This window comes from Trematomus bernacchii, unplaced genomic scaffold, assembly GCF_902827165.1.
Source record: "Trematomus bernacchii unplaced genomic scaffold, fTreBer1.1, whole genome shotgun sequence".
NCBI classification, from domain to species: Eukaryota; Metazoa; Chordata; class Actinopteri; order Perciformes; family Nototheniidae; genus Trematomus; species Trematomus bernacchii.
The window spans coordinates 14,488,622-14,500,683 of record NW_022987727.1 but is presented as its reverse complement, the minus strand read 5'-3'; the positions used below and the strand labels follow the sequence as shown (position 1 = coordinate 14,500,683).

The following is a 12,062-nucleotide window of genomic DNA, read 5'->3' as shown; positions in this document are numbered from 1 at the left end:
CTGTAATAAACATGCGAGTGCTTCATTACCTGCAGCGGAAACAGAGGTCTAACAGTGGTGGAATGTAACCAAAATACATTCAAGTAATGTACTTCAAGTACAAATGTATTGTAGTAGTGCATAATGCTTCTAATCCAACTCATCTCAGGAAGGATTTTTATAAATTATTTTACATTTGCACAGAGCTTTGTAAACTGTTATGATGAACTGAAAGATGATGTGTTCCTTTATGAGTTTGTCTTACTTTGTCAGCTAAATAAACTATTTAAAAATGAATTGGCTAGCTGGAAAATGCATCGTCGCCACACGCTGAAAACAGGGCCGTTTATTTTGGGTTATACTGAGAAGATAAATCTTTAGAGAATCATGGTTCTCACAGGACAGCAACCCTGCTAACATGAGGATCTTATAGAATAGAGAACGGCAGTGACGCGTCCTAAAACCCGGAAGTAAACTTCTTCCGGTTCCTTCGACAAAAATGCAATGCAATTTCTCCATAGGATTTTGGAAAATAGCTTGAAATAAGGTCTGTGGTTGACAAACATTTAAGAGACGGATCACGTTTTGTTCAGCCGGGTAATCTCCACATGTCTACCCTACTTTTATAATTTTCTAATCGATAGATTTATGATCGATAGATTTATGATTCGAAAATTATAAAAGATGGGTAGACATGTGGAGATTACCCGACTAAACAAAAACGTGATCCGTCTCTTAAATGTGTGACAACCACAGACCTTATTTCAAGCTATTTTCCAAAATCCTATGGAGAAATTGCATTGCATTTTTGTCGAAGGAACCGGAAGAAGTTTACTTCCGGGTTTTAGGACGCGTCACTGCCGTTCTCTATATCATGCATGGCTGTAGATTAAACAATGCATAAAGGAGCTAAACTGTGCAATTGCACAATAATTGTATTCTTTCAAACTTTATAGTTGAAACTTATTAGTCAAATTTATACAAATAAGACCCAAATAATTTGTATAAACTATTTCCTGGAGTGTCGCATGTGTCAGCATTTAGTCTGACCAAGATTTTTAAACTTAACCACAAAGGACCCGTAAATAAACTTGGTGTAACGCCCACTTCTCTTATTACCTACATTTAGTTATTTTTCTCCCAGCACAAAACCAGAAGGGTCGGAGGTCAGACATTTCATTTGGGAACTTCCAATGACTGACCTTGAAAGGAATGCAGCATAGCATCGGCGAGCAGGAGAGCTTGTAAATGTCAGCGTCAAATATTGCTTCAGTGGCATCACTGGCATGTTGCATCAGATTCCAAGACTCACACCTGTCGAGGACAAAAATGCTAATAAAATGTAATGAAATAGCTATAGGTGGAAAAAGTAGCCTACTCAGGTCTCTTATTTTAAGCCTCCCGGACATGTTTTGAAGAATGTAAGATATCTGTTCTTATCGATATATTTTAAACATAAGTTTCCCACTTAAAAAGTAACAAACAAACAAAAAATATCTGAAAAATCGATGCTTTTTTTTATCAAAATGATGGATCCGAACTAGCCCCGCCCACCGCTGCTTGCGCCAGGTTAAACAGTGAGCATCATGGCCGCGCGAGGTCCTTCGCGGTATTTTCGGAGCCTGGCCTATTTTCATGTTTAGTGGAAACAACAGAAATATTCACCCAAACATGTTTGACTGTTATTTTTGGGCACCAAAATCGGCGACTAGCAGAGGTATCAGAAAGGTAAGTGTTGTTAGCATCTTACATTTGTTTGTGTTGTTGGTTAGCTTGTTAACATGCAACTGGCAATGGCTGACAGAGCATTAGTGGTTGTCAAATATGCAAACATTTCTGGAAAGATCTTTTGGTAGATTAGTGGAGGAAGCTCCAGGGTCTTGTTAACATGCAAAAACTCTACACTCTAACATGTTAGTTGTCAAAAAACGGTGATGCAAATACTAACAACTTCTTCCTGTGGGCCTACTTACCTGTGGTGATGTGTGGGCATTTGCCTTGGCTGTTTCAAATTTGTGACGTAGCCTACCTAATCTAAATGTGCGTTATATTTTCAGATTTTATGAAAGAGCATTAACATAAAAATATGTTTTTCAGTGGAGGGGATTAAAAGTAAGGTTACCATATTGTGTAAATACTGTTAAAAATGACTTGAAAGTCCTGCTTTCAAATTGTTACAGTATTTAAGTAAAAGTGAAGAAATACTGGCATTTAACTTTTCTTATTCCGAAAGTAAAAGTTTGGCCAATAACTATATAAATAGGCCTATATCAATTTTTACAAATTAAAATATTACTTTAATTTTGCCTTATAAAGGTGGAGCTAATGTAATACTGCTCAGTAGTGTAATCTTGAACCTAAACATCATCATCTATTAGCCTATTAGTTGATTGAATGTTGTGTTAATAATCTATATCTTCGAAAAGTAACTTTAATTTAAAGGTGGGGTAGGTAATTTTGGAGAAACCAGCTCGAGATCGCTAGAATTTGAAAATACACAGCCGGAGAAAATCTGCCACTTCCTTCCAGAGCCCCTCCTCCAACACACACGAACGCGCACATGACCAATGAGGGCACGAGATAAGTTTGTGCACAGATGGAAGGCTGACAGGCAGGTAGGCCATCCAGTTATTTTAGCCGGGCCGGCTAAAATGATTGGTCGTGCTTTTTACAGTACTACGGCTTCCACAGATGAAATTTTTTTATGGATTTTTTGTCAAAGCACTTAAGATATTTATTGCTATCGGGATGTTAAGAGCATTCCATGGAATATAACAAAAAGTGTATCTCGAGCCGGTTTCTCAAACTTACCTACCTTTAAGAAAAACGTACTGATGTAAATATAACAAAAAAAATCCTCTTAGAATAGAATAGAATCGGACGGATGAAACCCTCTTTAATGGTTAAAATGTAGTTGAGGCAAAAATATATAGTATAAACTGGAATGATCTACACATACTAACATTACATTTAGCTAAATGTAATAAGTTACATTCCACCATTCCATGTAATGTAAATGTTTAAGCCAGAGAATTCAAGTCCTAACATGCCCCATGCAGGCTCATTTTGTGCTTCACCTTGACGGATCCGCTTTTCCTTATCTCACTTACTCTGACCCTGCGATGGCAGGGAAGTCCCTGGCGCCTCACATTTAGAAAATTATCAGCTTTAGTTGATTGATGCAAGCGACAAAGCCGTAAATGCATTCCTAAGATAACAGGCACACACAAGAAAGAGTAATGTCAATATTTAGGTATTGAATAAGTCTGCGGGTCAACAGAGAAGTAGCAAGGAGCAGGACAACGCAGCCGGGGCATGAGAACTTGAATCTGACACTCAGTCCCTATGAGTCTTTGTCCTTGACTTGCAGCCCGGCTGTGTATTCTTGCCTCTGTTAAACCAATAGGACGCCTAGAAATAGTCCTGGCTTTGTGTGGCGACTGTAAACTGAGAAAGTCTTCCCCTATTTTCCATCTCCATCCATCCATTCCCTCAGTGTTTCACAGCGTGGTGGATTTTTTTTGTCTCTCTTCCATCCACGATGGAAAAAGAGGTACAGAGCCACACAGTTGGCCTGCTGACTGTGCTGTTTGGATTTATGCAAATCCACGTCTGAGTGCATTCAAAGTTACTGCAGGAGGGGTTTGGTTTATGTCCCTGTCGTCGGCTGTAACGTGATTATCCTCGCTCGGCGGGGGTTGAATGTGTGGAAGTTTGTGTCTTGTCATTAGGACTGTAAATGACAGGGACGCATGGAGAGACAGAGAAAGTGTGGAGGAGGGGGGGTGAGGCCTGGTGGTAAGGGTATGGGGTGGAGGGGGTTAGCTGGAGATTTGAGCCATACCAGGGCTTTACTGCAGGCCACAATAGCATGTGTGGTGATTGTGTTGAAGGCTTGGCGTCCACAGCCCGAGCCTCCCCCCGTCGACTGTTGTGTGTGGCGGCTTTTGCTTTTCAGGGCTTTTTTCTCCTCCTTGTGGCGTGTTAGATGTCTTTGTTCTCAGGGCGAAGGTCAATTTAAAAAGGAATAAGGAAGATGGAAAACATTTGGGTTCATGTATGACCTCTCCCTATACCGCCGCCTTTCCACTTTTATTCTTTTGTTGTTTTATGTTCTCCTGGCAGCTCCTCTCAGTGTCATGCGCATATTCAAAAACCGGCTACGCTGAGGAATTTACATCCTCGCTAATTTTAGCAATGGGTTCCTGACCAGAAAACACATCCTCCAATTTCTGTCTATATTGGTCTTCCTGCGTCTTTCCATTGCTCTTTCTCTCCCCAGCACTCCAGGGTTGTGCAGATTATTCTCCTCCATGCTCCCTCAATTGTGCTGCTTTCACTGCTCAACTAAAAGATTGTATATGTCCTGATCCAAGATTACACTTTGAATAATGCCAAAGCTTCTCTTCAGGTTTAATCCACGTAAAAATAAACCGAGCTGCTGGAACTAAGTGCTTTAATAAACTTATTTAATTACATGGTGAGGAGCAGATAATTATTACCAGCATCTAGCATTTTCCCAAACCGTGCTGCTGAGATCTGTTTGATGTTAGCAGCAGGCGACATGCGGGGCAGAGCAGAGCAGAAACACAAGCCGCTGTTGACATAAGCCTTGTCTTTCTGCAGACTCTTTGTATATTTTGAAACGTCGGCCTAATTCACTCCATATTCCGGCAAAAGGCACAGCTGATGTCACTCAACACATTAGGATTCTCACAGGTCCGTCTTTACAAGGCCCTATAAACTCTTTGGTGCTGCCGTTCGAGTTAATGTCGATGAATCAAAATAATCATTCTGCATCAGCTAAGTTCAGTTTTACTCTTTAGAGACAAAACATCCCAAGCTGAGTGTTAATTTACCACACCAATATCAGCCTAAAATAACCCTAAAACTATTTTTCTAAAATCTCTATGGTAGCTGGGTTGACTTATTGGCTAATAAGTAATTAAAAAGGTCACATTGTGGCATTTTAGCCGATAAAGTTGTATTAAGTTCTGTACATACGGACAGCCAGTCTTCAGCAACAACTTTCTTGATTCGATTTTTGTTTTGTTTAACTTTTTCTTAGAGATTCAATTTTTTCTTATTGTATTTGTTGTTTTTTTATAAAATAAGAATAACATTCCAAGCATAACTTATCGTCTCTAGGATGACGTTATAAAAGACTAGAAATGAAGACAAAATAGTTTGACATTATAGGCTAATAAGAGCTAGAAAAACGAATTTGACAGAATTAAAACCAGAATTTAGTACAAAATTAGCCGGAGGTTAAAAAAACCAATACCAAAAAAAGTACCATAAATTATAAGAGAAGCTTTGAGGGTCAAAATAGCCCCTAGCTCCACTATGGAGGATATAGGGTAAGGGTGTATGTTACAAACACATGTCTTTAGCGTTGGAAGGGATGTTTTCAAGCCTGGATTTAAGTTCACTATGTGGTCTATGCAAGCCAGAAAATCTACATTTGATGGAAGGAGAGGAAGCACTGGGTGGGACCAGTGGAGTAGGTTGAGTGGCTAGTGCTCTGATTGGCTGAGACATCCGTCATTTAGAAAAACATATACCCCCCTAAACACCAGAGTCAACTACTGGTCAAATATGTGCACACATACGAGGAATTGTCAGTAGCTGTTAATATGCGTACAGAGAAAACAAATGTAGGAAGACACAAAAATAGACACACGGCTAAATGAAGATAAACAAACATAAACATATGGCTATTATTTTCATGCATGTAGGTACAGAAATAAGCTTTAACAATAACACACGTACAGTTTCTAGCATGTACAGTATTTATATATATATATATACAGGTCAGATTAAACAGCATACTGTATAAACAGGATTGTGGTCTGGTGTTGTACATAGTAGAGTATCGCCGGGCGAAGAATGTTGAAATAAGATAAGATAAGAACTTGAGTGATACCACATCGGGGGAAATGTACTTTTTACAGCAGCTCAGAAGATAAAAAAACAAAGGAAGAAGTGATTGAGTGATAAATAATAATAAAACAAGATTAAAAAAACAAGACTAAAGTACAAATAAAATAACATGGCTATATAAACTCATACAGATATGGCATATTCATTTGAACAAAAATAATCCATAGTCATGATGAATTAATAAAAGTAAAAGGGTTCCAGTTTCTCTTTTGCAAAGATTTTATGTGATATTTAACCCCCCCGGGGTTTAGGAATTGAACATCTTTTGGACTAAATTATGATTTTGATAATGTCAAAACATTCTATAGAATTAGGTTCAGCCCAAGGGTAAAATTCTCGAACATGAACATCATTTGTGGGGGAAAACCAAGAGTGTATTTCAACTCAAAAGCTAAAGTTTATTTTAATGAGAATTAATAGATCTTTTGGAGCCAGTGTCTAGAGTACATCATTGGTACTTCTACTTAATCCAATAAGCTTTCAATTACTGTGGTGGTTCCTGTATATGGATGTGTTCTGGAGCGTTCACTTTAACCTTGTAACTGCATGGGTGGTATTTCCTGCATTAGTCCACATATGTGCCTCAGATTACATCGGATTAAATATACTTTTTCTCTCGATCAAAAGAAGAACCAAGCTTTGGAAGTTAATGTGACATTTTAAAAGCAACAGATTTCCCATAAAGAAGAGAGAAAAAACGCTGTCTCATTATTCTGTTTCTCTTACCCAGCATGATGCGTCTCTCTGCAACTTTATGGCTTCTCTTTTTTTCCGCAAAGCTACTCTTTGTCTCAGCACCCCCCTCTCTTAATTTCCGCCTGTCTGCATATGTTTTGGAGGCCATTAATCGTCCTCTGCACAACATGCACCCCAGCAGATAATTATGGTCATTAAACCAATTAGGGAGCACATGGAGGGGAGGATTCTGTCGGGCCCCGGGGCCTCCCACTCCTCTGCTTCTCTACCAGGACGGCCGAGGTGGTCCACTGAAACCCTGGTGAAACCTTGATTTAAAAAAAGGAGTGAATTACTTCAGCCCAGTTCCTCTGGATAAATGCAATTTCCTGTTGGTGTAGCCTTGAGAGACCTTGCCAAGTTTGCTGCCGGCCAGAAATAACCAAAGCCATTAGCCAGCAAAAGGCCTCACCATTTTCACATTAACAAAGCAGCAATTTAGGTTGGTGTCATCAAAATATGTTTTCCTCAAAGCTGAAAGTGCTATTTTGGTGCTTCTGTGGCGGCACACAGCGAAAATGAGGATAAGAGATCAGAAGTGGCAGGAATGGGAGGGAAGAGTGGTCAATCTGCAGACAGTGGTTTTCAACATGCTCCGTTTATCATGGGATTCTAGAGCTAATATTATGGTTTCATTGTGCCCGACACAGAGGGAGATCTGGCCCGAACACACAACACACACATGTGATTACTTAGTTATTGAGACAAATGGAACTGAGACTTCCAGTTACCGTGCACATGTGCAGGCAAGCCGCAGAAATTCCCGCACACTTCCTCAGAAGGTATCACACGGTTAGTCATGTGGGACAGCTCACTGTCCTCCGCTGTTTCGGCGAGGTGTTTCCCAGAAATGTTAGTATTGCGCTTGGCATGTGTTTCTCTGAAAACGGCAAAGAAAAGCAAAAGTGAAAGCCAGCAAAGAACAAGCAGCTCCAAAAAGATTTTCTCCACTTACTCGTGAATGACATGTAATAGTAACATGTATATCTTGTTATGACTCCGGAATAAAAGGAAAACATACAAAATCCTGCAGTTTCAGGATAAGATCACGTCTTGTACATTAGGGCTCCATCTATCACTTTTAACCATATGACAATGATGTGAGCTTTATTCATTCACAGGCCCTTAAGCCTCAGAAGTTAGGAAATGTAGATGAAAGACGGTAAACGAGAAACGAAACATGAGAAATTGAGGAGCTAATGTAGGAACTTGAATTTTAAAGACTTGAATTTGTGGTTTTAGCCACTGTAGCCGCAGCCGCTGCACAGAGGAACATGGCAAGTGGATAAGAAGTGTTCTTTTATCAATTGGCTGCCCTTCCTAATGCTAAGTGAGACAAATGTGCCTGCTTACTTAACAGAGACATAGTTATATTGACCTTCTTGTCTAACTGGCAAAGAAAGCAAATAAGCGCATTTCTCAAAACGTTTGAACATTGTCTTAAAACAAGGTACTGTGAAGAAGCTTTTGTGCTTTTTTCTTAGGCATCAACATTTGTTTTCCCTAAAACATATCAAGATGACTTTTTGTACTCCCTTAAGGTCACTTTGTTATACATACACTTGTTGTCCATGCGTCTGTTTTATGGATAAGCCAGGCATAATGCAGCTAAGCCCTACTATTAAATACATTTTTCTTTGAAAAAGTTGCATGTGTTGGAAGTTGGAACCTGATGTAAAAAAGGAATTAATATCCCTCATTTTTGAGATCTTACCGTCAACTCAATATCTAATTTGCTTTGAAAGCACTTATCTGATTGTATGTGGTTTTTGAAGTGCAGATCATTTTCAGTGGTGAGTGGTGCAATTTAAAAAAAACTTTCTACGATTTATCTTTTACAGTTTGCCAATTCAGATCCAATTGTCCATGGGAAAGGTTTTTTCTCTCCCTTTTCAATGTGACTGCCAACGTTTACGTGTTTTCCTGTCTGCTTTATTAATACATTCAGGACAGTGTTTCATTTAATTTCATAAATGATCAATTAAGGTGCATAAATGACACAAGCCTTTCAGTTTGTTTAAAGGTGATTGTTGCTCCTGGGGTACATCAGAGGCTCAATCAAGTAAAGTGCATCAGGTGTGCCTCATGAAGTCCTGTTGGCAGGGAGGAGCTGGGCACTGATAAGATGTAGAAAGATAGGTAAGGTATTACTGCAGTTAATTACATTCTATAATATTAATGGTTATGGGTAGGGACCAATAGATTGAATTGAAGGCAGGAACTTTTAGATTTTGTATTAGTGGTATGTTCATTATTCTCTGGAATTGGAAATCTGGCTTGATTTATCTCGCCCTACACCCACCTGGACGGATGGTACGTTCCAGTTTTATAAACCTGATTCTTCAGCACCCCTCTTCATCTTTGTCATTGCCAAACTGTCTCATCTAACCTTTATAAGGTGACGGGACAACATCCTGAAACTTGAAAACACCATATTTAAGTTGTTAAATTCCAAACAAATTTAAAGTCATATTGAATTTTGATGCCTGAAATTAAGTTAATTATTTAATTGTATATCTGTGACAACCCTCTGGCTCACGCCACTTTGAATTAGCAGATTCTGCTATAAAATACATCTATATACTACTCTGAAAATAACTGCTCCATAGCTACAGGTTATCCTGATAAAGACATTGTTTTCTCATCCAAGGCTTTCTCAAAGTAACTTTCTAATCTAAATGTTTTAATGTAAACAGCCAAACGTAATCATTCTGCACCATGCATATTTCAAAATCAAAAATGTTAACTAAACAAAGTATTTTGAATTCCCGAGTAAGACAGGCAATGGAAAACAAAATGAAACTTATCAGTCCAACAGCACATAGCATCTTTTCTTCCAAACTGAAATACTGTCTGTAAACAGTATGTGGTAAAATACCAGATCTCAACAGGTCACATAAGGATGCTTTTTAAATAAAGGATATATATATTTGTATCATTCCAAAATAGCTTTGGTTACGTCCATTTATCATCAGTCCATTGCTCTTAATCCTGCCCGAAGCCTCAGATTCTCTGAACAAGGATCAATGTTGAGCTTTCGTTATTTAGAAATGGCTCACTTAACCCATAGTTATAGAAAAATGTGCCCAAGAGCCTGTTTTCTGCCAAATCAAGTATTTGATTGCATAACGAAGGGTTACGTATGGTAACCCTTGTTATATAAACAGCCCTCTACTGGACTCCATGGGTACTTCCCCTTGATCCTATCATGCAAGCATTCATCCACTGAGACTTTCTAGACGTAGCCGGCCCCGGGGCGGGCCTACCTGAATGCGCGTGCATCTCACCGCATAAAAGGAGGCCTCGCCTCCTGACTGTCATCCTTTACTTCTCTTCAGCAAGCAGCATAGGACAGACTGAGTAGAGGGCTCCACCTGTGTTTATATAACAAGGGTTACCATACGTAACCCCTCGTTATATCTCTCACAGACTCCGCCCTCTACTGGACTCTATGGATACAGTGGGCGGAGCCCCGATGTATACATACACGCGCTGTCGTCCCACAACAACACTGTTCCATCTCACTGTCTCTGACCGGCTTTCTGGTTAGCAGCCGCTGACGATGAAAAGGAGCCAGACATGTCCAAGAGATAAAACTTTATGAAGGGGCCTGGCGTTGACCAAGACGCCGCCGTGCATATGTCCTCCACACTCACGCCGTTAAATAAGGCTGTTGACACAGCCATAGCTCGTGGAGAGTGTGCACGGACCCCCGTGGGGAAGGCTCTCCCCGCCTGTCCGTAGGCATGTGCAATGCACTCGCAGAGCCAGCCTGCCAGGCGTTTCTTGGACAGAGCTTTCCCAGTCACCCCGCCCCCGAAGCACACAAACAGCTGTTCAGTGCGTCTGAGGGCAGCCGTGCGCTCCACATAACATGCCAGCGCACGCACCGGGCAGAGGAGGTGTAATTTAGCCTCCCTCGCCCCACTATGGGGTGGAAGATTAAAGCCCCCCAACTGAATAGCCCTCGACCTGAACGCACTCCTTAGGCTCTTGGGCACAAAGGAGGGGTTCGGTCTGAGTGTCGCCCCGCTTTGGTCACCCCGGATCATTAAACAACTCTGGTGCACCGATAGAGCGGTTAACTCGGACACTCTTTTGGCTGACGTTAAGGCAAGTAGCAATGCTGTCTTCCACGACAGTGCTTTCAGGGAGGAGAGCTCCAGAGGCTCAAATGGTTCTGTGACCAGAGCCTCGAGCACCAGCGGCAGGTCCCACTGCGGGGCGGAGGCGCGCACTACTGGGCGCAGCCCTCTGACCCCCCGTAAAAACCGCAACATTAGTGGCTGAGAAAAGGCTGACCTGCTGCCAAATCCCTCATGGCAGGACGAGATGGCTGCTGCATACACTTTCACTGTGGAATGAGCAAGCCCTCTGTCCACCAATAACTGTAAGTACGACAAAATAGATCCCAACTCACAAGATAGGGGCTCTATTTTCCGCTCCTCACACCATCGCTGGAATCCAAGCCACTTCGGCCTGTAACAGGCTGTGGTGGATCCCGCTCTATAGCTGCCTGGATAGACTGAATAACTCTGTCAGACAATCCACCCTGTCTCAGCCTGTCCCTCTCAGGAGCCAAGCCTGGAGAGGTTGGCCCAGAGAGGGTAAAGCCCCGATTGCACCTCCCTCCTGAGACATCGCCCCCCAGAACTGGGGGAGCGTCCAGGGCTGGCCCACCTTCATCTGTGTCATCTCTGAGTACCACGGCGCCCCGACGCGATCCGGCGCTACTAGTAGGGCTGCACGATATATCGTGTCGTGACGATAATCGCGATATGCGCGATATTCACATCGCAGGACGTGCGATTAAAAGTAAATATTTTTTTTAAATATTTTTTTTAGGACTTGCGATATTAAGTAGGCAAATTAACTCAAACACGTCATGTTACAATTATTTTGCTGCTTGCTACATGTCGCCACCGGAGCCTTCGTTCTCAGTGGCTTCGCCACGTGGCCTCCACACACCGCCAGATGTCTGGCAGGGGGGGTGAAACGCGAAGGACACTCTCCTCGAGGTCCTCCATTTCCACCACGTCGAGCTCTGGGTCCTCCACCGGCGAGACGTAGCAGTCCTCAAACTGCACACGAAGGACAGGGGCGCTGCTCCAACAATGGTGAGTCCATTTTCTTCGTTTGTTTTTATTTCTATCCGTCTCTCTTCACTCAGTTGTGTCTCTCTGGCTTGCTGAAGAGAAAGGGATGACAGTCAGGAGGCGAGGCCTCCTTTTATGCGGTGTGATGCACGCGCATTCAGGTAGGCCCGCCCCGGGGCCGGCTACGTCTAGAAAGTCTCAGTGGATGAATGCTTGCATGATAGGATCAAGGGGAAGTACCCATAGAGTCCAGTAGAGGGCGGAGCCTGTGAGAGATATAACATATCTTAGAGCAAGCCTCAAATATAA

General features: G+C 41.7%; 1 protein-coding gene across 2 annotated transcripts in view; it reads left to right on the top strand.

Moving 5' to 3' along the window:
• The first annotated feature begins 1,548 nt into the window (after positions 1-1,548).
• The window catches only part of fam131c (family with sequence similarity 131 member C), a 31,425-nt gene continuing 20,911 nt past the window's right edge, over positions 1,549-12,062 (top strand). For both annotated transcript variants that reach the window (XM_034145338.1, XM_034145337.1), the window contains exon 1: positions 1,549-1,707. The gene's annotated coding sequence lies outside the window, so the exon portion shown is untranslated. The remainder of the gene's footprint in view (positions 1,708-12,062) is intronic.